At 43.7% G+C, this 23,627-nt stretch overlaps 1 protein-coding gene across 4 annotated transcripts in view; it reads right to left on the bottom strand.

Moving 5' to 3' along the window:
- The window catches only part of Kif6 (kinesin family member 6), a 301,789-nt gene that overhangs the window by 142,902 nt on the left and 135,260 nt on the right, over nt 1-23,627 (bottom strand). The gene's annotated exons all lie outside the window — the stretch shown is intronic.

The following is a 23,627-nucleotide window of genomic DNA, read 5'->3' as shown; positions in this document are numbered from 1 at the left end:
AACAACACAGAACATCTCCCTCTGGGGGGGCGCCTGACCGCTGTGTTCCAAGCCCTGCTTCACGCTCTGTGCCTTGCCCCTGGGCTGCCACCAGGACTCCGTAAGCACCCCGAGGCCAGGCTGGGCCCTGGGTCACCTGTGTCCCCTGCCCACATCTGCTTCTCAGTGCAAACACGTTCATTAGTGAGCAGATTCGTTTCCCTGGAAGTGAGCCCCACTGTGCGGAGCAGGTGTCTCAAGGAGGGCCGAAGAGCGGCACTGATGCTGGTTCACACAGAGCCGCGCTGTACCTCTCCAGCGCTGTGATGAAAACATTTGTGTGCTTTCGGCCACTTTCCAAACTGTCCTTATTTTTCCTTCCATGTTTACCATCGATTCACGACACACAGCATGATCTCTAACACAGAGCAGCCTTAGATTTCATTTTTATCTCTTTTCGTAATCTGTAATGCATGACAGCTGACATTTGTAAGTGTGCGGTATTTTATAATTCTGAGACTTTCTTCCGGTAGAGGGTTGCTTGTCATTTGTACTGTTTGCTGATTGACATTTTGTGTGTCTGTGTGTGTGTAATAAAGCTTCAACCCACCAGATATTTGGAGAGATTCATTTCTGATACCAAGATTAGAAATATATTTTTGCATGAAATACTAAAATACATATTCATGACCAAGATTTCAAACAACAGAGGGGTGAATGACTTATAGAGTAAAAACTCTTGTGCCTGCTTCCCGGTGGCCTTTTCTCATTGTCTCAGGAATTTCATGGAGGACACGCATTCATCCAGTCTGTGATGACGTGAGTACATATGGGTGACATATTCACTTGTGAATTATGTTTGATCACACTCTGAATAAAGTTGCATCATTATGTTTCTTTTTTTTTTATTTTAAAGAAGAAAAAAAACCCCAATAAAAACAATAGTACAAAGTTTCAAAACAGGATTGAAAGAGAGTAACAATAGTTAGTACATTGTCTATTGCTGTTTTCAAGTAGTTGCTTGTATTACCAGCTATAGGCATGAAAAATTGATCAAATAATACAGGCACAAAACTTTCTTTTCAATGAACTAATATATATATATGTATATATATACTATATATAAACAAAAAAGGATAAAAATAACACAGAAGTTCAAATCAAATAATGGGAAATTCACACTAGTTAATATATTGCATGTTGTTATCTTAAAAGTGGTTGTTCAGATCACAAGGGTGGGCATAAAAATTATTAAACAGTGAAAACACACAGTGTTCTTTTTGTGAACTAACAAAGGTTAGTAGTATAGTTGTCTACCTTGTCTATGTATGTACATACACACATATATGTATACATATACACATACAATATTTTCTCCTTTCCCTACCCAGTTTGAATTAGTTGACATTAATCAATTAGCGGTATAACTATCTTAACTGTCTTATGAATACATTTCTTTTTCTTTTTCTCTTCCTTTGTTTCTCTCCCTCCCATCCCAGTTTCTTTTGCCTTTTGAACAGTTTCCTTCCACTTCCCAGTATCTATTTTACATTCTGGATTCTATTTATTTGTTCAGCTTCTTCTACTAGGAGACAATATGGTTCTTAAACATGTGAGTCTGACTTACTTTACTTATCAGTATGGTCTCTAATGGCATCCATTTACCTATAAAAGCCTTGACTTTAGCTTTCTTCAGAGCTGAGTAGTACTCCATTGTATAAAAATATTACATCGTTTTTATCCATTCCTTGGTTAATGGGCATTTGGGTTGTTTCCATGATTTAGTTATAAATTGTGTGGCTATAAACATGGATGCATATACGCTGTGCTATGATGTTTTTAATTTTTCTGGAAAAATACCCAGAATGGGAATAGCTGGGTCAAATGAGATCTCTAATCCAAGTTTTTTGAGGAATCTCCACACTGATTTCCATAGTGGTTGCACCGGTTGGTGGTAGCAGTCTGTACTCCCACCAACAGTGGAAAAGGGTCCCTTTTCCCTCACAGTCTCCCCAGAATTTGTTATTGGTTGATTTCTGGATGAAAGCCATGCTTACTGGGGTGAGACAGAATCTCAGTGTTGTTTTAATTTACGTCTCTTGAATGACCAATGATGTCAAACATCTTTTCATGTTTATTTGCCATTCGTATTTCTTCATCTGGAAAGTATGTGTTCATCTCAGCCACCCATTTTTGGACTGGGTCTTTGAATTTGGGGAGGGTCTGATTTTTTTCAATTTTTTATATGTTCTAGATAGAAGTCTTTTGTCTGAGGGACAGTTGGTTAAAATATTTTCCCACTCTGTGGGTTTTCTTTTCCCTTTGTTGGTAATTTCTTTTGATGTGCAAAAACTTTTTAATGAGATCCCAGCTGTTGATCCTTTGAAGTACTGAGGAGAATGTTTATTCTGATGATGTTAGGTGGAATACTCTGAAAATATCTACTAAGTCCATTTGTTCATGGGTTTGGTTTAGTTCTAATATTTCTCTGCTGTTTTTGTCTAATTGCTCTTTTTGTGACAGCTGGGTAGTGAGGTCTCCTGTTACAATTGTGTTACTGCTTGTTTGATTTTTCATGCCTATTAATAATTGTCTTATACAGTTGGGTGCTCCTGTATCGGATGCACACACACATATTTATTTGTTATCTCTTCCTCTTGATTTTTTTCCCCCCTAACAAGTATGTAGTCACCTTCTGTATTTCTTTTGATCATTCTTGGTTGCAAGTTCACATTGTCTGCAAGCAGAATAGATACCCCTGCGTTTTTCTGTGTTCCTGTTGCATAGAATATTGTTTTCCATTTTTTTGACTTTCAGTCTATGAATTTCTTTTCGGGTTAGATGTGTTTCTTGTATACAGAATATTGTTGGATCTTTTTCTTGATCCATTCTGCCATTCTGCCATTCTACTTCTTTTGATTGGTAAACTGAGTCCATTTACATTGATGGTTATAATTGATACGTATTGGCTTGTCTTTGTCATATTTTCTTGATGTTGGTTCCCTGATTTTCCCCTCTGTTTAACTGCTTGTCTTGCTTGGTGGTTTATTTCTGTTGTTTTTCTTGAAACTGTGGTCATTTTTATCTCTGTTTAGATATCTTTCAGTTCTCTTTGTAGTGTTGGTTTGGTGGTCATACATTTCTTCTGTTGTTCTGTGTCATAGAAGTATCTTAGTTCTCCATTAATTTTGAAAGGTAGTTTTTCAGGGTGCATCAATCTGGGTTGGAAGAAGTTTTCTCTCAGGACTTGAAATACTTCACCCCAAGTGCTTCTTGACTTGAAGATTTGTGTTGAGAACTCTGCCCTGATTCTGATGGACTTTACAGGTGATCCTTTTTTTTCCCTATTAGGTTTTAATATTCTGTTCTTGCATTCTATTTCTGGAATCTTGATTATTATATGTCTTGGTATAGTTTTATTTTGGTTGTGATTATATTTGGAGTTCTATATCCTTCATTTATTTGTTTATAAAATTCTTTATCCATGTTTGGGAATTTTTCTGCCATTATTTCTTTACGGCATTTGTGCTGTGTCCAGCTTTCTTACTGACCCCAATCAATCTGACGTTATTCTTCTTTGCTTTATGTTGTAGCTGTGGGATTGATTTCTCATGGTCTCTTGCTATTTTTAAGGTATCTGTTTTTTCCTGATCACTAGTGGCAATTCTGTCCTCAGGACCTGAAATTCTGTCCTCTCCTTTGCTCAGTCCGTTGCGTGTACTTTCAGTGGGGGTTTTAATCTCTCAGATTTCTGTTTGGATCTGTTTCATGGGTTCATTTCTTTCCTATGTTGGGCATTTTCTGTTCCCATCAATTTTCTAAGCTTATCTATTCTTTTATGTGTCTTCTCTAATATCTTTGATTTTAAGCGTCATTCCTTTTTGTACCTGAGATATTTTCTCCATAGCCTTTTCCGCTTGTTCTTTTAACATCTCTTATCATTTCAGAAAGTTCCAGTGCTTGACTGCCGACTTCATCCACCTCACTGAGTTCTGGACCTGTCCTGGGTGTCGTCCCGTCTCCCATGGCAACAGCAGGGATTCAAGGACCGGCAAGGACAGAAGCCAAAGAGATGGGTCAGAACTTCCTGCTCCCAAGTACGAGAGAGAACTGAACTGCTTCCTTGGATTTAGGACTCGAGTAGACCACACATCTAAGCATGGTTCTGCCGTGTGTGGTTTTGTTCTTGGCACTTGAGATCACAGGGTCTCTCTAGATAAGGAAAAGTCTGGTCTTTGCTTCACACATTTGATTTACTGTTGAACTTACTTTCTTAGCAACCAAGGACTTGGTCTAATAATTATAAGACATAAAAATGCTTAATGCAGATATTTTTGGTGTACCACGTTTCCTAGTAGTTAAAGAGTGAACCAATGACCTCAAATCCCCTGCATCTGCTGGTCTCCCAAAACAGTTCCCCAGTTTGTACCTGGCCCCTGCTCCTGCCAGCTGCCCTGCTGCTAGAACCCCGCTAAGCAGAGGGTGTTTCCAGAGAAGGTCCAGAGCAGCCGAGGGGCACCATGGAAACAAGCCCAAGTCAACAGGAGACTTCCTTTTTCTCTGCTTTCATTGGAGGAGAGAGAGCCCTCGGGGAGAAGACGAAATAGGCCGAGGCTGGCAGCTATCTAGCTGCTAGCTGGCTGATCACTTTCTGGGGTCAGTTCTTTTTTTGGGTGGGGGGAAGGTACCGGGAATTGAACTCAGGACCTTGCGCTCTCCAGGCAGGTGCTGCACCACTGAGCTGCGTCCCCCAGCCCCTTTTGGTGACTTTCTGTCTTCAACCAATTGACTGCTCAGGAGGAATCTTGGTCAGGGCGGTGGGAGCCAGTTTGGTTACAAATCCTGACACCTGGTCACACATTCGGAATTGACCACGGTCCCTAACACGCGCTTTTTACCCTCAAGACCACTGTACTTCCCTCTCTGCTCTCTGTGTTCCTGGAAAAAATAAAGACCAAACAAAAGCAAGCTGCACACCTAAGTTCTGTCTGAGGCTATTGTCCATGGAAACAGGTTTAACAGCACAAATTAAAAAGCAGAGCAAGCTCCTTCTCATTAACTGGCTAGTTTCTAGATAAGACTCTTCCACAATTTGCAAACCTCATTTCCTTAATCCTTGTAACAATCCTACGAGATGCTATTGCTATTATTCCAAGTCATAGATGAAGAAGCTGAAATTCACAACGGGTTAAACATCTTGCTCAAGGTTACAAAGGAAGTTCGAGCGGGTGCTCAAACTCTGCTGGGCTGATTTTAGAATCTAACTTTTGAAGCATGGTGCCAGCCATACTACAGCCAATGTAGTAAATTTATTAAAATATATGTTGGGCTTTGTACTTTGATGAGAAGAATGCATACCAACTAAAATTATCTAAAGAGATAAACAGGAAGGGGAACAAGCTGGAAAAAACTTAGGAGCAGTTGCATAGAAGGTAACAACAAAACCCTTGACCAGCATGACTTCTGATAGCAACAAAAGTTGGAAAAGAATCAGAATTTACCATCTTAGAATATGAGCTAAATAAAATATGGCACAGTTATGTACATAGCTAAGCAATCATTTAAAAGGGTGGTGAGGTGGTTTGCTCAAGGGTATGAAAATTACTCATGTTAAACTCGGGTAGGTTAGCAGTGAGCTCCTCTCAGGGATTCTGCAGGAAGTCTTTTAACACACATAAGAAAACAAAAAGAAACAAAGGGAAGAATGAAGGAAGGGAGACAGGAAGGAGGAAGAGGGGGAAGAGAGTGGCGGGGAGTAGGTCAGCAGTCCTCAAACTCCAGCCAGTCGCCTTAGCTCTACGCTTGTCACTTCCTGTGAAGACAGACGAGCGGTCTAAGCTGAACTCACTTCTCTGCAGTATTTTGATGATATGCTACATCTAAAGATTAAGATAAATTCTTCACATGTATATTAGCTGCGATTAAGCTTTCACGCTAATCTCAAAGAGTCTTTGCCATGGTCTCGTCAGCAATAGCTTCTAGAAACGGGCTGTCTCTGTGGTCCTGGCTGTGGGACAGGTGGCAGCCACGTGGAGCAGGGCATTAGTGAGAAGAGAGACCTCACGTGGGTTTGGGGTCCCTGGCTGGGTCTAAAGCATGGGGACACCCTTGGGATTGTGCTTTGGAGAGTGGGCGGTTGTGGCTCTGTAACCAGACCAAGCGAACGGGACCGGCCAGCAGCCCTGCTATTTCAGGGCATTTACCAAAAACAGGCTAGGGAGTGCACAGCAGGAAACCTTGTCCTCAGCTCCAAAGTAAAGTAGGTAAAAAATAAAATTCCAGCTGGTGAGTCAGGCTGCTCTGTGGTGGAACCACGGAAACATCCGGAGTCCAATGGTTTGGGGAGAGGAATAGATAGCTCATTCCAAAGAGCTAGCAAATCATCCTCCTGATTCAAGAACTTAGATGGTATTTGTTATGCCGAAGAGGGCCAAAATCTGCCTAACCTCTACCAAAATAAGTACACCACTAAAGATGACCCCAGCAAGGATGGGTCGTGTCCCACAGCGCTGGGTACTGGGGACATCAGCACACTGCAGTTATGTATTACATGAGCAAAGACCTGAAAAAGAACTGGAAAATAGGAACAGAAATAAAAGCAAACTTTGTGATGGTGGACTTCAAGGAGCAAAACTAAATACACACAATGGGGGAATAGTTACATAACCGAAAAGACCTGGACTTGGTAGGCTAAGAAATCGGGCTGAAACTCTTAGCCTGGGGCTGAGTGATTTTAACTTATCCACACCAACCTTGCCAGGTCACAATTTTCTCACCCATGAAATGGGCAGGCATATACCATCTCCGGACTATAAGCTTGATGCTGTGAGGAGTGAAGAGGGGGTGATGCTTGGCTGATGCACAGGATGGTAGTATTTAGGGGGTGTAGTGCGACATCTGAGTGCCCATGTGTTTAGATCAGGGAAAGTGACACCTCTGTCACTTTAGGCACCCATCCTTTCTATGTGTGAACATTCAGAATCCTCTCGTAGCTATCTTGACATGCTCAATGAATCGTTATTAACCATAGCTATCCTACACTGGAAGCTATTCTTCCTACCCATCTGTCTCCCCGTCTCTCCGGCAGCCTTTAGAAATGTAGACTCTCGGGCCCATCCCAGGCCCAGTGAGCCAGAACCTCCACCTGACACCACTTCCTAAGGATCTGTAGAACACTGCTGTGTAAGAGGCATTTGGAATCACTGCATAAGAATATATCCATCTCTTCATCTCTGGAGACCAAAGAAGGAACTAGATCCAAATGGTAAATGAAAGAGGAACTGAGGTCCCTCGATGGTCCCCATGGGCACTGGGCCAGCCACTTTGCCCGAGTGTTCTTATTCAATGAACTGACGGGACTGTCATGGTTGGTTCTTTAGAACACTTTCTCCCAGTTATTTCATGGTTGTTTTCACTGCACGTCCATTCTAGAAGTGACGCAGGTCCACATGGATTTTGCTATTCATTGACACTTGAAACCCTGAATTATGAGTCCTCTTTCGCAGATGAGGATGGGAAGGCCCCGGACAGTTAAGGAACGCGTTATTACGAGGCAAGGCAGAGGGATGCAAACAGGCCTTTTGAGTCGGGAGTCCCGCCCTCCACTCCTACTGAAAGGACTCTCAGCGTGGAATCTCGGCTTCCACGTGCCGCGGTCCCTGGTGTACATTTGGATTTCCAACCCAAGACTTGCCTACAGACTTTTCTTATGGCGAGGAAGGATGCAGCAACAAAGTTAGTGAAAAGCCATTGCACCAGTTTCGCATTTGCCATTTAAAAGAGAAGAGCTTTCCACCAGCTGTATCAGTGGGGACCTCGAGATCTGATAATAGGGGGCAAAGGAGGACCCCATTTCAACTTGGCAAACAGGCGGGCTTGTCTTATGGGACGCGGCCCTTTAAGACCTCACGAGATCTTGTCCTCCGATCCTCAACTCTGCAAAAGGAAAGTTCAGATAACAACAATAAAATCACAATTACAGTTAACTGTGATCTACACAGGACATGAAAAACTGGAGGCTGAGATTGTGCCAACAGGTCTACGACCAGAGGTAAACTCCTCAAACGTTTGCTGAACTCACAAGTCTCACGCTTGTTTTTCATTAGATTCTGTTGGAGAACCATGCCAAATTGGCTTAAAGGTGGTTACTCCAAGCCTTTATCCTTTGAGAAGTCCTGCTCTGTGACAAGTCGGATGCACACCCTGTGTCCCCCTGACCCTCCTCGCATGCACAGGGTGAAGTTTAACGTCAGGGCTCTGCTGCAGTGGACTCCTGTCAGCAACCTCAGGGGGCCGGAAAGGTCAGAGCTTGGGCGACACAAAGGAGACGCCTCTGCAGAGTTTGCCTGCAAGATTTATCTCAGAGGCGGGCTTTCTTCCACTTTCACACTAAGCATCTTACACAGCTTGATACTTTCAGTTGATCTGAAATAGCAAACGTGGAAAATTGAAATTAAAATCCAGACTGGTTTGCCTCTGGACTAAGGAAGATGGGAATATGCATTCAGGGGCATGTACTTCCATTTATGCAGTTTCCATGAAGTATTTTGAAGTCATTTTTAAACAAACTAAGGCAACTTTAAAGACATGTTTTACGAGCTCTTTTAAAACATAGTGAGGAAGCCTCTTGAAAGTTATAAAAATTAATTTTGTTTTGCTAATCCGAATTTTCACATATCTGACTTACTTCAGAGTGTATATATCCATCTTATAGGATCAAACATTTTAACTTCAATAGTCACGGAAAGGCTCAGCAGTTTAGAACAAGAGGAAATAGGCTGAAACTAGGGGCCTGTCTCATGAGATGGGTGGGTGGGCGTGGTGGGGGAGGCCCGGACCCCAAGCCGGCAGAAGAGCCTGGGACTTCTCACCATGTCCTTGTCAGCTGACACTGTAGCTGTGTAACAGAAGCAGAGATGCCCGCCACTGTGCAAGAAGGCACTAGGCTGTGGGAACAAACCCGTGGGGCCTGGCAGCAGTGCCTGGGACACTCAGATAAAATGACCCAGCTCCAGGAGCCACAGCAGAAGGAGAGAGAACTGGACTGGCCAGCAGAGCCTCTAGTGCGTGACTCAGGGGGGACACCCGCAGGTGTGTGCTGAAGATCCCTCCTGGCCAGCCAGGCCCACTACGTGCCAGTCCGCGGGTGCCCATTGCAGAAGGCTGCCGCAGGTCCAAGCAGCAGCTTCTCCTGGAGAGGCAGAGGCTGCATCAAAGCGTTGCTGGTGAACAAGGAGAGACTGGGCTTGCTGTCTGGGCTACTGCCCTCCAGGGACCACCTGCTGCTTGTGTGCCTCCGGGCAGCCTCGGGTCTCAGCAGCCCCTGGCCGGTCACTTACACCCTGGCCCTGCCGGCTCCACTGCCCAGTGGTGAGCTCAGCCCCACTCCTGGGCCCGGCAGCACTGGACAGCTGGTCACTGCAGTTTCTGCCACACAGGGCAGCAGAAGCAGCGGCAGCAGCAGTTCATCAAGACCCAACCTTTTTGTGTTCTTCAAGCCCATGTACCCTGGTGGCCCCATGGGCATTCTGGGGAATCCTGAAGAGCTGCTCTTCTCTGGGTCATAGATGAATGCATGGGCTCAGACCTGGTGGAGGAGCTGACGTCCTCAGAAACTTCTGTCCCTCTCCTCTATATTTTTCTACTCTTCAGAGATTAGGATGACGCTTGTGGCCTGGGTGAGACAGGGTAACTGTGATCTCTTTAATGCTCCTGCTCACAACCTCTGGCTGATAGGGACACACCCTGCATGGCTGGGACTCAACACTGCCTGTCCCGGGTGCTGTCTGAAACACCCTCTAATAAGCGCACAGCTTCAGAGCCCAGATGTCTGCAGGCCTCCCTCCTGCCCAGTTCTACCTGCATTTCTCATTCCTGCACTGTACCGGGGAAGCGGGGACAGTGGCTCAGCCTCCCCTCCAGGGGCCCTCTCCTTTTCTGGCACCTTCCCTCTCTCCTGTCCCCCTGCGCCTTCCCAGAGCCCAGGCCTAGCTGCTACCTGCGGACAGAGAACCAAGGACCCACCACTGATCCCTCTCGTGTGCGCCCCTCTCCTGGGCCCTTAGCTCTGTGTATTTGTGCCGTGGTAGCTGAGGTGCCAGGAGAGGAATGGGGTTCTCTAGCTTGGGGTCTGGGTCTCTCAGGACCGGCCAACCTCCCACGGCCCTGTGGTCCCCATCATTTCCATGTGTCTCTTTACCCTCACTTAGAGCTATCTGAAGACTCAGCAAGATTTAAAGTTGCAAATGGACTCCTAAAGATTATTTTTATGCTTTTGCAGCAAAAGGAAATTGTATTATTTATATGGTGTTCAAGCAAACAAAGACAATGCTCAAGGCTTAAGGAGGAAGTTAAATATAAATTAATCAGTTGATAGATTAGCGACTCCCACTTTAAATGCTACAAGTATCTCTGAACCCCGCGTTTGCCATAGGCAAACACCACATAAACGGAGGCCACTTATCTACATAAATCCGTACACACGCGGACTCGGCTTGGGGAGTGAGCAGAATGATGCAGGAGGGGGACCGCAAGGGGCATTCGCTGGTGGCTGGAAGCAGCGGCCACAGCAGGCGGTAGAAAAGGCCTCAGTCACTCTGGGAGACCCTGGGAGAGAGGTTGACCGGTGGGAACGGCTCAGAGAAGCATGCAGCGGGCAGGAAGATGGCTGGGAAAGGGGAGCAATGCTGAGGAGCCCCCAGAGTCTCCGTTGCAGCAGGGGGGCAGTGCAGAGATGGAGTCAGGGGAGCAAAAGGAGACGCAGAGCAAGGACAGGAAGGCGGTGGAGGCAAAGCCAGGCCGCGGCCGATGGAACCAGAGTGCGCGCGGGAAGGGAAGGAGCTCACCGGGGATCTGGAGGAACAAGGCCCCGCAGAGACCGGCTGACTCTCCCACAGCTCCAGTCCGTGGGTGAAGTTTCCCGAGTTCACTGACCGCCTGGACAGCCCAGCAGGGGAGAAGGACTAGTGGGTTCGTCCCGCCCCACCTTGTTCCTAATCTCTGAATTCATTTTTCTATAGTTTGTAGGCAACATTAAAGTTTAGAAGTAAACATTTCTCAGCTGATTTGTTTAGTGAAAATGTTAAATAACAGTGTTGGTTCATATAAAAAATTAAGCATATATATATATATATAATATATATTAAGCATATATATATATTTTTTTCAGAGATTTACCAAGTAAATCCTTGTGGGTACAGACAACACATTATTTTCTTCTGTCATATGAAAAAAAGTACATAGCTATTTGAAAATATGCTCACATAATATAAAGCAAATTTATGTGAATTGAATAACCATTATTACTGAGTTCTGCATTAAATTGAGATGAGTAAAGATAGGTAAAGACTGACCCAAAAGATGCAATAAGGTAATAATAAAGAATATTAAAAACTTAGTATTTAAATAAAGTTACCATGAAATTGTTAAAACAATGAAGCTATACAAAGCATAGTCAAAATAAAGTGAATATTTACATATTAAAAATATTATTATGGTAAAAGACACATTGCCATGAATCCCCCTCAAAATATTCCCTGTTGCTTCAAACCCACTGATCCCATGGTTTTTTTTACTTTCTGCAGCAATTCTGGACGGGATTTTTCATAAATATTTGCGGTTGTACTGAATCAATTTAAACATTGACTTTTCACGGCCATTTTGACTCTGGGGAAGACGGGGAGTCTCTTGGGGCCAGATCCGGTGAATGAGGTGGGTGAGGACAGACACGTCCTAATGTTTTTATGAGCCTGCCCTCCCATTGGATGGAACTTGGCGGCCGCACGCGGTGCATTTTTGGTCATATCTGGTAAAGTCGCTCATGAAGGAACACTTGCAGACCTGCTTCAGAAAGTGGCAGCAACAAGGGGTGACTGTGACAGTGCCAAGGGGGAGCACTGTGAGGGGATTAAGGGCGAGGTGTCTGTTACTGTAGTAATACTTAAAAATCTTAAATATTCTCTGAATTTTCAACTTTACTGCATGTTAAGAAAAGTAAAAAGTTAGAGAGTGTACAAAAAGGGTAAGAATCCACTGGGAATTTTATTATGCTCTTGAATGGGAAGATGAAAGACTACTATCTCAATAAATCTATCAGCAACATTTAAAGTAAAATGCGATATAATTGTTCAGAAATAGAATGTATACATACAGTCCACAAAAGTTGGTATGGAATATTTAGGTGGAGGGGTCCAAAGATCCCCAAGTCTCTCTGTGAGTGTGATGGTTCAGATTCACACGGTCTACCCAAAGCCGCCTGAATTCAGGGTAGGGCTGTTGGAAAGCTACTGGCTTCATGGGTGCTGAGCTGACTTTCTGTTAGGAGCGGGGTCTGGTCACAGGAAGTGGGGCCCTGGAAGGCGTGACCCGGAAGGTACAGCTCCCTCCTGCTCCTCCCTTTTCTCTCTGCAGCCTGGCTGGCTTGGCATGTGCAGCTCTCCTCTGCCCAGGTCCTTTTACCAAACTGGTTCTGCCTCGGAGCCAACCCACTCTGGACCGAAACCGTGAGCCAAAATAATCCTCCTCTCCGTTAAGCTGTGGGTGTCTGGTACCGCATCTTGGCAGGCAGGAGAGCGACTAAGACACGGGAAACCCGCTCCAGGAAGCCTACTGGAGAGGTCCATGTATACCGATACAGCAGGATGTCTCAATCAAATGAAAACACAGTGAAAAAAAAAAAAAAAAAACAAGTGGAGTCTGAGTCATACATATTTATACTTATTTGTTGAAAATTCTGAAGGATGACAGCCAGATCGTAATAGTTATCATCTCTGAATGGTGGAATCACAAGTGGTTTCTATCACTTCTATTTTCATGAGTCTATTTTCACTTCTGTACAAGGAACTGTTCGTAACAAAAAACAAACACCTTACAATTCTCAGAGCAAATCTGACAAATATAATACATCATTTTTTTCTTTTTTGACACAGGCTTTCATTCTAGTGCAGGCTGGCCTTGAACTCACTGCGTAGCCCAGGCTGGCCTTGAACTCACAGTGATCTTCCAGTCTCAGCCTCCCAGTTTCCAGGATTACAGGTGTGCACTACCACCCCAGCTAATACATACATTTTAAAAACTGAATTTACAACTAGTGAAGGTTCCTTTTTCTCCAGATAGCAGCTAGGAGAAGGATCCCCCTTACTTACTTTTGGGTTCCTGGAATGAAATCTACAGTGAAAACCCAAAGCTGCTCTTCCTACTGCGTCCAGATGGGTCTGATCTGTTGAGATGAGCTAATTCATTCTTTTATGGGTCTGCTTGCAGTGGTTGGTGGCTGTGCTTTCTTTTGTACAGGCTATCAGGGACCAGGTGTTAGACATTGCTGTGATTTATTATTTCCCCAAGTAAATATTTCCACACTGTGGGCCTTCTTCAAGTGGCATAACCCATATAAAACCGTAATCAGAACAAACATTTGTTTCAGGAAGTCTTAAAAAATACCCAGTTCCATGCACATGCAAACTTTCCCTGTGAAAAGGCTGTGGGGGAAAGCAAGAGAAATACACACATTCTCGGATGTGATTAAGGGTCTATTCTTTCTTTTAAAGAATTTCCAATGCACAAAGAGCATTAACACTGAGAAAGCATAAAAGAATGAGGCCAGTGAGACAGTGTGTGTTCATGTTTTCACACTCAAGACTTTCTAATTTAGAAGCAAGTACTTGAACTCTTGATGAAAGAGCTGTGCAGGCCTAGAGAGCCCAACGCATCTACCGTGCTCCAGTAAATAGAGTGGCCATTCACGCCTTGTCCTTCTTTATTTTATTATCTGTGCCCCATATTCATTTATTCAGCTAATTAGAATCTAAAGTGCTTAAAATTTTTGAGAATAAAATAATCATTAAAGTGCAGACACAGTCCTGAGATGGAGACAGACCTTTCTAATCATATTAGAGGACCATTTCTTAAGAACGCAAATGCTTCCACAAATTACCCAAGGATAATTAATACAAGCTGCAGGCCATGCTTTTAGTTTTGGTTTTAATATCTTCAAAGTGTGGTGTCAAGACCAAAAACACTTTGTACCGAAGTGGAGAAACTTCATCTGTAGTGAATTATATCTCATGAACGATTTCAGAGATCTGATCTCTTATAAAAAAGGAGAGAGAGGCACATTAGCCATTAACGACCTCTGGATATTTAATCCACAAAAGTTGAAGTTACTGCTGTTTAGCTCACCTTTGTTGGGACTCAGGAAGCATGCCTAGGGGCCAAGCTGTGTGAACTAGGAGCACATTAGCAGATAATCCATCAACCTTTTTGTTGTTGTTATCATTAAGGATTACCTGACATGGGGGTCTCCCTTCCCAGTGGTATCAATGAACTCTTTGATAAATGCAGATCATGGTGCTAGATGTTTCTCAATTCCCTACCACTGACATGCATTAGAAAAAAATTACATTTAAGGCTTAAATTTGCATAAAGGGAGATTCTAAGACAGAGAATAAAAGTCATGAATACTCTATGTCATTAATGTTTATATTTATTCAGAGAGTATTTTTTGACTATCCATCATTACTTGGGTGTATAAAGATGAATAAAACACCCAACCTCTTCAGCTTAATTTCTCTTGGATTCTTAACAAAAATCTTTGAGGTGCATTTAATGGAGCTCTTTTTTTTTTTAAAGTTATAACTACAGTATTAATGGATTGTTTTAAAGGCAAAGATATGTATGGAAATTATGCAAATAAAATAAAACTTTAGTCATAGAAAACAAAGCTGAAATAGTGTTTCAAATATTGCATCAGATGTATTTATGCTAAAAAATTATTTGTGGTTTATATGAAATTCAAGTGGGTATCCTGCATTTTTATTTGGGCTACTGTAATCTGAAAGCCAGAAAGTCTTCAGGCTTCTAGCCCTAGGCTGATGTGTGGGAGCTCATGGCTGGAGTGTACAGACCTGGCCCATGGAGGGCCTCGGAGACTGCTGCTAGTTAATAACTCATTCACTGGTAATAAATTTGAAGCTAGGCCAATGTTACCATTCTTTTCTGAAAGAAGAAAAAGTCCTCCAAGCACTGCCTACAGCATCTAAATGGTTCCACAGGAATAATGCACTACCTTTTTGATTGATTTTGAAGCTAATAATTCAGAGAGTTATAAAACTGTTTAGAGCCCTTAGGGGGCTAGAATTTGTGAAGACTGATTTTCTCAGGCAAGCATCCAACTTGGTAGAAATCCTTGCAATTCACATCAACTTCTCTGGATCTGTTTATGTATCTTTAAAATAAGGAAACCAGACACACAGCCTTGGTCATATTGAACCCTCTAACTGAAATGTTCCCTGATGCAACTTTGTTTTTATAAATCTTGCCCTGCCTCATGGATCTGCTAAGAGCCATCTCTATTCTTCTGAACTTAATTTCTGCCCCCTCCAATTGCCCCAGCATTTCTGCAAGAGGTATAATTTTTACCCCATATTGCAGACAGTCACACACTTATTTCCTTTACAAGCTGAAACTGTCTAGGGCCAGCGACTGTCAGCAGTTCCCCTCAGTCACCCCTACTCTGCCAGTCCAGTATTAAGGCCTCATTTTCTTTAACACACATGTGGTGGCCTGGGGAGGTGGATTTTAAGGGGCATTTTTGCAGAAGTCATTGGCTAAGCATTTTTTAAAAATTCAAATCAGGTCTTCTAGAATTTCTTGCTTTGGACCGATTTGAGCACACAGGATTAGAAACAGCTAAGGCAATGAGAATAGCACTGATATGGCCCTGAGGTTGTGCAATTGCCTCTGCATTGTAAAAAGCTGATTGTGGGCACTTGTGGATGGAGCAGATCATCTATCCTTACAGTGAACGAAAGGTCTGTGTTACGGTTTGTGTTTGGATGGCCCTCAAGCCTCATGCAATCATGGAGGCAGCTGAGTCTAGCGTTTGTGATTGGTTTATTGTCTAGTGCTGGGATTGGTGGTGTGACTGCCGCACAAGCCCAGGAGTGGAGCTGGCATACATTTATAAGGGAGGGAAAAGGCATGCTTTGCCCTTTTTCCCCTTTTTCTCTTGTTGCTTGCAGCCACCATGATGGTTCCCCTCAGTCACACTGCTCTGCCTTGGAGCCAGCTGAGTACGGAATGAAACCTCCACAAACTGTAAGTTAAATAAACCTTTTCTTTGAGTACCAGGTATTTTGTCTCAACAATGAGAGAAAAGTAACCAAGATAGTCTGCAATCAAACCAAAAAACATGGCCATTGTAAGTGCACAGGGGCTACATGTGTCAGAGACAACCAGACTGAGAAACAAAAGCTATGTGCCCCAGCAGCATACATGAGTTCTCACACGAGGCTGTTACAAACCTTGCCATTATTTGCAAGGAACAGCTATAAAAATGAATTTAAGTCACTATTTGTAAAGAAATGAGCACTTGGGATGCTGAAATACGAATATCAAACTCAAATCTTTTAGAAACAAATAGTGTGAAATCTGCTTTCCTCACCCGGTGAGGTGAAAACATGATGCTTTGGAGGTTCAAAGACCAGCTCAGCTGTGGAAGACAGTTCTGGTAGCATCCAGAGAAGAGGCCGAGGAAGCCACAGGCAGGAGAAAGTCCCCTGGGGAGCCCCTGGAGGGGATCTGGTGTCCCAGGTTTACCAGCCTCCGCAGGAAGCTCCCCAGGGTTCCCTGCAGTTGCCTGAGCTTCTGGCTGTGGGCTGTGTTCTAGGGAAGCTGGGTCAGAACGCGCTGGCCTCAGTGAGACTGACCAAATCGAGATGACCCTCCACCTCCACTTTTCCTCTGTGGCTGATGACAGTGAAGAATGAAGGGATAAACTTCGGAGAAGTCAGTTATTTGACCCAAAAGGGTGACTGATAGAAAAGCTAGGTTCTATCTCTGTGTTTTTGGCACATGCCTCCTAGGTTAGTGGCCCTGTGATTACTTGACCTGTGAGGAATTTCATTATTGGCACGAACCCTTGGGTTTTATCAGCTGTGGCCACTTCAACATAAACTATCTGATATTAAGTCAAGCGCTGGTTAATACATGTCTAACGCACACACAAAACAAGCCAAGGGCAGTGGGCGGGTATTTACTTTATCCCTCGGAGGAAAAGGATACCTCTCTCACCAGGGGACGGACACAAGGCCTTATGTCCTGTTAGACATCCCAGGAGAGAGCACTTCTGCCTCACATGGAGAGAAGGAGTCTTGGTGAAGAAAACCCAGAATTCCAGACGGGACTTAGTTTCTGATGTTGATCAGCATGGAAAAACTGTGCCAGTTCTAGAACATGGATTCGAGGCAGGATTTATGCTTAAGTTGCCACTGTAATCCTCACATCTTTAAGGCTCGAGGGTCAGGAAAAAGGGAGTCTGGACATAGACAAAACAAGATTCCAGTTCTGCTGGGTGAATGCTGTTTGTCTCATGGAGTGAAAATTTTGTTAGAATATATATATATATATATATATATATATATATATATATATTGGATGTAATGCTGAATAAATTGTTCTTTACTAATATCATGATAATAAGTACCTCTTTGCTGAGTTATTTCCTTATAACTTATGCAAACTATTATGAGGTAGAGAACAGTTCACTTTAATAACTTTAAAATATTTTCAACTACCTTTATTTGATCCTCTACTGGTAAGTGCCCAATGCAAACAGATTAGAAAATACAGAAGATGAAAGAATCCATCCTGGATCCCAGAGATGATGCTGTGAAACTTTGGTGTTTACTTTCCAGACCTAATTATAAATACAAAATATGACATGCTCGTATGTGTATCTTTTGTCCCAAAAGTGAGAGCATACCATAATAAAGCTTTAAAAAAGTAACAACATAGCCTTGACATGTCTCCATCCAGGGAGATGAATGAGAGTCCTTTAAATGGACCAAGACCCAATTTCCCACTTTAAATGGTGTTGTGATAAACATTATTGTCCATACAACTTTGTACATGTGTCCTCAAGGATAAATTTCTAAATGTAAGCTTACTGGCCTGAAAGCATACCCATAAAAACAGCTTGTAAAAATGCTTTCAGGGCTGCCCAGCCAGGGAAACAGGCTAAAGGTCTCTGGTGGAAATAGGTGGCTGCAAAGCCCAAGGAGGGGTTTCTGCATAGAAAGAGAAGTGTGTGTGCAGTCCTGTGCTCTGCCCAGCGCATGCTAGCTGACCTGTGAAACACACTGTGCAGGAGGCCAGCCGGGAAGAAACTGACAGGAGGAGGCTCGTGCGGAAGAAGGGGAAATGTGGCTTCTCCAGAAAGCCGTGGATGTGCCAGTCAGTGGTACCTACCTTGACGCTGAGGACAACGACACATTTTTGAGGATGACGAAAGTCATAAATATGCTCAGCTAGTAACAGATGCAAAGGGAACCACTAGGGAAATAAGGCCAGCAGGGTGGCAGTAAAGGATGAAAAGCGTGAAAGAGAGAATAGAAAGATACCATGCTCAAGTCATCCCCGTGCGCAGCGTCTCAGCCCTGGGCAGCTGCAACAAGCATGGATTATTCACTAGGGCAGTCAGGGTGGGATGCGGGCTTCCACTGTAGCCTGGGCATGCCCGAGGAGAAGGGCCATGGATGCTTGGGCATGGGTTTTCTGGAAACGAAGAGGAAATGCTAAATACTTTCATGGGAACGTTTTACATTTCCTCGTGGTGGACTTATTTTGGGTATATATTTTCAACTCAGATTTTCATGGTATTCGGAGACAATTCTGACCCTGCCACAGTGTCAAACCATCATTTCTAATAGGTATCAAATTGAAAAGAAGTAGAATTTGTCCCAGTGCTCAGCTGAATTCACAGATAATACTATCTCACAGTCAAATAAATAATATAAATCATCTTTTGTTCTATTTTCAAAGCATCATTACTTAATCAGCACAGTGTCCTGCACTAGAGTTCTTTAATAACAATGACTTTTTTTTTTTACAACCTTGGCTTTTATCCCATGTTCTCAAATCTGTGCCTTAGTATCAGAGAGATAGATATCTACATGGCACAGAAAAGCTGAAAAATGAGCAAAGAATCTAAACCTAGGCTTCGGAGCAGTTCAAGGGTCTGCCAATATCTATTGGCATTGTGAATGGACAATTCTTGAATCAGGTTATTTACTTTTATTTTAAAAGTGATCTACACAGACAGTTACTTGGGTAAGTAATTAATCTTTCTTTCATTACCGTCTTCACATTCCTGGTCTTTACTGCCCATTTTATATCTGGTCATTGCTTGTGTTCATCTTTCATTTGCTTCTTCAAAAGCAGAGACCAGGTATCCTCACAGGTACCATCTGGAGACGCAACAAGCTTTATGCTCCTTCTGCTCCTTTGGCAGCTTCTAGTGCAGTGCAAAGAGGTATTAGTAACACTCAGCCTGATGGTGAAAGCCCTGGGATAGACTGGGGTAGTCTCTGGCTTCAGGGGAAGCAAGGCTAGAGAATCAAATAAAAGAAGAAATCTTTAACACCTCCTCCCACAAACCTCCGGACATGAAGCTAAGACTGTCTGTTCCCTCTGCACTCTCCTTGGTCCACAGATTAATAAGCCAATTAGATAAATTAGAAGATACATCAAAAAGTTAGGTTCCAAATTTACGCAAAAAGTTAGCACCATTCCTACCTCAAACAAACAAACAAACAAACAAATATAACCCAAGTGAACCAGCAAAATCTTTTCTGGAACAACGACAACAAATCTCAATGCAATTCATCTTGGCCATTTATAAGACTTTGTGGTGTTCCCTAACAATTTTATAATATGTTCGAGTAGTTTTAGTACAACCATTATGCAGATGTTGAAAAGCTAAATTAAGAAAATGGAAAACAGAAGGTTTTGTTGACATGTTCAGCATTGGGAAGAAGGAACAGAGAGTTCAAAATACAAACAACTGGGCACTACCTGAAAGAAGCAGAGAGGTATTAAAACGAAATATGCACGCTGAACTTGCACAGGGAGAGAGGCCGAGGGTTCCAGCTGGCGAGAATCCTGAAGAGGAGGGTGGGAGAGGGAACAGAGGCTTGCAGTCCGCATCTCAGAGCTGGATCGACATTTTTCAGCCCCTTGGAAAGTCATCAGGAGAAAGAGTCCTCACCCACATTGCTGTCGCGTAAAAAGTCTGTGCTGTGCCCCGGCATGCTTCCTACCCCCTGAGATACGGCACGGACGTGGACATGGGCCTGTGTCCTTCTTCATGGCCATGTGTAGTTGTAGGAGTTTTACAGTGAGTATGTTCCACTTATCCACTTACGTGTATTATGCTGTATGAACCTACAGACACATATGTGCAAAGATTTGTTTTAAAAAGAAATTTGCCATTTTAGTTTAAGTAGGAAAATAAAGTTGATGTATCAGTTGTCTCGGTGACTCAGGCTGCTATTTTATTTTTGAATGTTGGCCAATTTTTCTTATCCAGCGAGTATGTGGAATTCTGTTCCAGTTAAGGGAGCAGACCCTGAGATGCAAAGCAAACAGCTCCAATTTGGAAGCGTTTTATGAACATTCCATTCCAGCAATTTATAGTTTTTGCTTTATTTGAGCCTTTTCAGCCTTCTTACATCCAGGGTATAAGAAAAGCAACAATCGGAGATGACTGATTAAAAATACATAACACTGCAGTGCAAATACACAAAACAACACAAATATTAACTATGAAAATAATTCAAAGCTAACATTCCAGAAGCAGATGTAATTTAGATCGCAGAACAACTATGCCCGTTGTGTAATAATTTGCTATATGCCAAGAAGAATATTTGTTTTTAATTTAGCTATGAAGCTTAATGTAAAATTAGAGTTAACAAAACAGGGCATTTTTTCCTGCCTGTTCATCAGTTAAACAATATTACTTAGTCACTTGGAAGCATACAATTGTCAAGTGACATTAGTCTCTCTTAGAGATAACCTTTATTTTTCTGCAGAAGTTTTAGGAAATTCAGCCAAGTAAAAGAGCTAAGACAAAAATCTCTTAAAATAATCCTAGTAATACTTTTGGGTTTTTTCTCTCCGTGTTTGTTATCTGTGTGTGCATGCCTGAGTGTGTGCAAATTTTAAAGAGAGACATGAAAGCATGGTGACAGGGAAGGGGTCAGAGGGCAACTTTGCTGTTGCCAGTGACAAAATGTAGCGCAGTGGATTTGTCAGCAAAAATGAAAATTGCATGGAGGAATCTCAGAGAAATAAAAACAGCATTCTCTAAGACTGGCGGAACAGCCACGGGCCAGGTAGTGTGTTCTGAGAATGAATTACTCCTGCGTTCCTCCTCACGACTTGTTATGGTGTGGACTCAAAATGTCCATCAGCAGGCTCTTGTGTTTAGAGGTGGGGACTCTGGAATGTGACTGGATCATGGTAGTGCCGGGTGGGGTGCAGGGCCTGGGTGGGGGAGTGCACTCTGGAGGTGCACCCTTCTCCCCAGCTCCTTCCCCTCTGCACAGATCTCCCTGGCCTCTCTGCTTCTGCTGCCATGAAGCAGCGAGCAGCTCCCACCGCTGTGATGTTTCTGCCTTGCACCCACCTGACCATGGACTAAACCTCTGAAGTCATGAGCCGAAAATAAACCTTCCTCCTTTAAGACGCTCATGTCAATGTTTTGTCCTAGGGATGAAGAGTGGACTAATAGGCAGCAGCACGAGCTGAGGATCACTGTTATTCTCTCCAGCAGAGAAGGAGCTGGCATCTGCAGAGATGAAGTAATTGGTACACACATCATTATAAGAGTGAAGCACAGAAGAAGAGAGACTTCTTAAATCTGCTAATTTCCTTAGGCTGCAAGGAGAGTGGAAATTAGAAGGCCAGCCTCCTGGCCAGCCTTTCAGTCCATTCCAATATATTTCCTCTATTTGATCTTAATGACTCTTAAAAAGTTCAAAGAAGAGTGCTGGGGAAAGTTCTGAGTATTTCAGAAGCTCTCTAGTCATTCGTGCTTGTGAGATGAAATCCACAAGACCTAACACTCAGTGCAAACCAAATCCATGCACACCGACTCTAAATGCCAGGAAGGGATGTCTGTCATCAGACACAGGTGCCGAGGACCCCTGTTCACACCAAATCAGCGCCTGGGACAAAGCCCAAGAGGTTTGCAATGACCGACTTACAAGAGAAGGGCCTGCAAGACTGTGCACTAATTCACTCATGAGTGTTAATCGAGAGTCTCTCGTGCGTCAAGTGCCGTCTCAGGGTGCAGGGACACACTGTGCCCAAGTCACCTGGAGTCTCAGTCTTCGGGAAGCTCACTCCTGGAGCGGGGCTGAAAGCTGCTGATGGACATTAAACACTGCTAGGAAAGAAAATAGCTCAGCAAAGGGGAAGAGAGTGAGAGGCGAAGGTGAATTTTACAGAAGGTGGCCCCTGTGGTCGCTCTGATAGAGACAGCTGAGGAATGAGGGGAGAAGAAAGGTTGGGGTGGGGGAGTAGGGAGCCCAGGTGACGGAGGGATGCTTGTGAGGAAGTGAGTCCCGGAGCTGCGCAGGGCCGGGCAGTCTGGGCCTTAGCAGGTCACAGGAGGGGCTCTGGAGAGTGAGGGGTGGACGTTATTATCTGCAGAACTTCATCTGTAATGACAAGAAAATTAGGTGCAGCCTTTCCTGATTTTCTAATGAGCAACCTGTGGAGGACAGAGTGGAGCCTTGCTTCCCACAGTTTGCAAGGGATTGTTCAGCTTCCTGCGCGGGCAAACGTTGGGTCTGTCTGTCTGTGTCTTTCTCTCATTCTTTAGGTACATTTTTCCTTCCTCTGCAGTGGAAGACACTTTCAGAGAGCAACCAGGAGGGCTTGTCATATTACTAAACCCCTGCAGCACACGTCCCTTTGAAATAATGCTTTTACTATTGATTTCACAATTAAAACCACTTTGGAGGCCGGTGACAATAAAGTGACTATAAAAAGCAGAAAGCACTATTGATCCAGATCACATGCTGACAGTAGACTCTCCATGAAGAGCGCTTTGGTGTCTGATTCTCACGAGGCTATCTGAACGCATGTGTGTAGGATATTTATTTGTTTAATTTTTGAGGCAGCCTGAGAGTCACTTTATGGAACTGAAGAGTTGCTGTGATGGTGGGTCTCAAACTGAATGGAGATGGTTCTGATTTTAATTATTCTGTTCCAAAGTTTTGGGAACAAGTTCTCAAACTTCAGGTTCAAAGGAGCCACTAAACCTGCAGCTGAAATTTATTTTACGGCTGAAATCCAGCACGAACGTATTGGGAGACTGAACCCCATTAAACTTTTAGTAGACTAGCCAATAAAGCAGGTTTGATCTGCGAGCTGAATGTGCTGGAAATGACTTCTCCTGATGTTACCTTTGAATGCTGGCTTTAACAGCCGGGAAGCAGAGGCGGCCTTTCTGTAGGTGGCTTCCTCTGTAAAGTCTTTCCTCTCCTCTGTTCCCTGCCCTTCTCTAAGCGCTTGCTCCCTCCCCAAGTGCCCGGCCCAGCAGGTCCTCGCGGGGTGCTGTGAGTGCTTCTCTACTCCTGGCCCCCGCTGGCCGGGCTCCTGAGGGCCCGGCATGAACAGCAACGTTTCCCCAGTGAAAGGTCCAATGTGGTTCCAGCGGTGCCCACCGCAGGGTTGTCTGTTACATACTGTGAACACAGATCTAAACTCATTTGGCTTCAGAGTGAGGTTTACCTGATGGGAAGTGGAGATTTAGGGCTCTTCTTTTGGTGTATTTATTTGCACCTCTGTGAAGGTTGGACATCGGT

This window comes from Cavia porcellus, unplaced genomic scaffold (assembly GCF_034190915.1).
Source record: "Cavia porcellus strain 051 isolate PalLab524CR breed Dunkin Hartley unplaced genomic scaffold, mCavPor4.1 scaffold_28, whole genome shotgun sequence".
NCBI classification, from domain to species: domain Eukaryota; kingdom Metazoa; phylum Chordata; class Mammalia; order Rodentia; family Caviidae; genus Cavia; species Cavia porcellus.
Note: the sequence above shows the minus strand (reverse complement) of the source record. Positions and strands in the feature narration are given on the sequence as shown.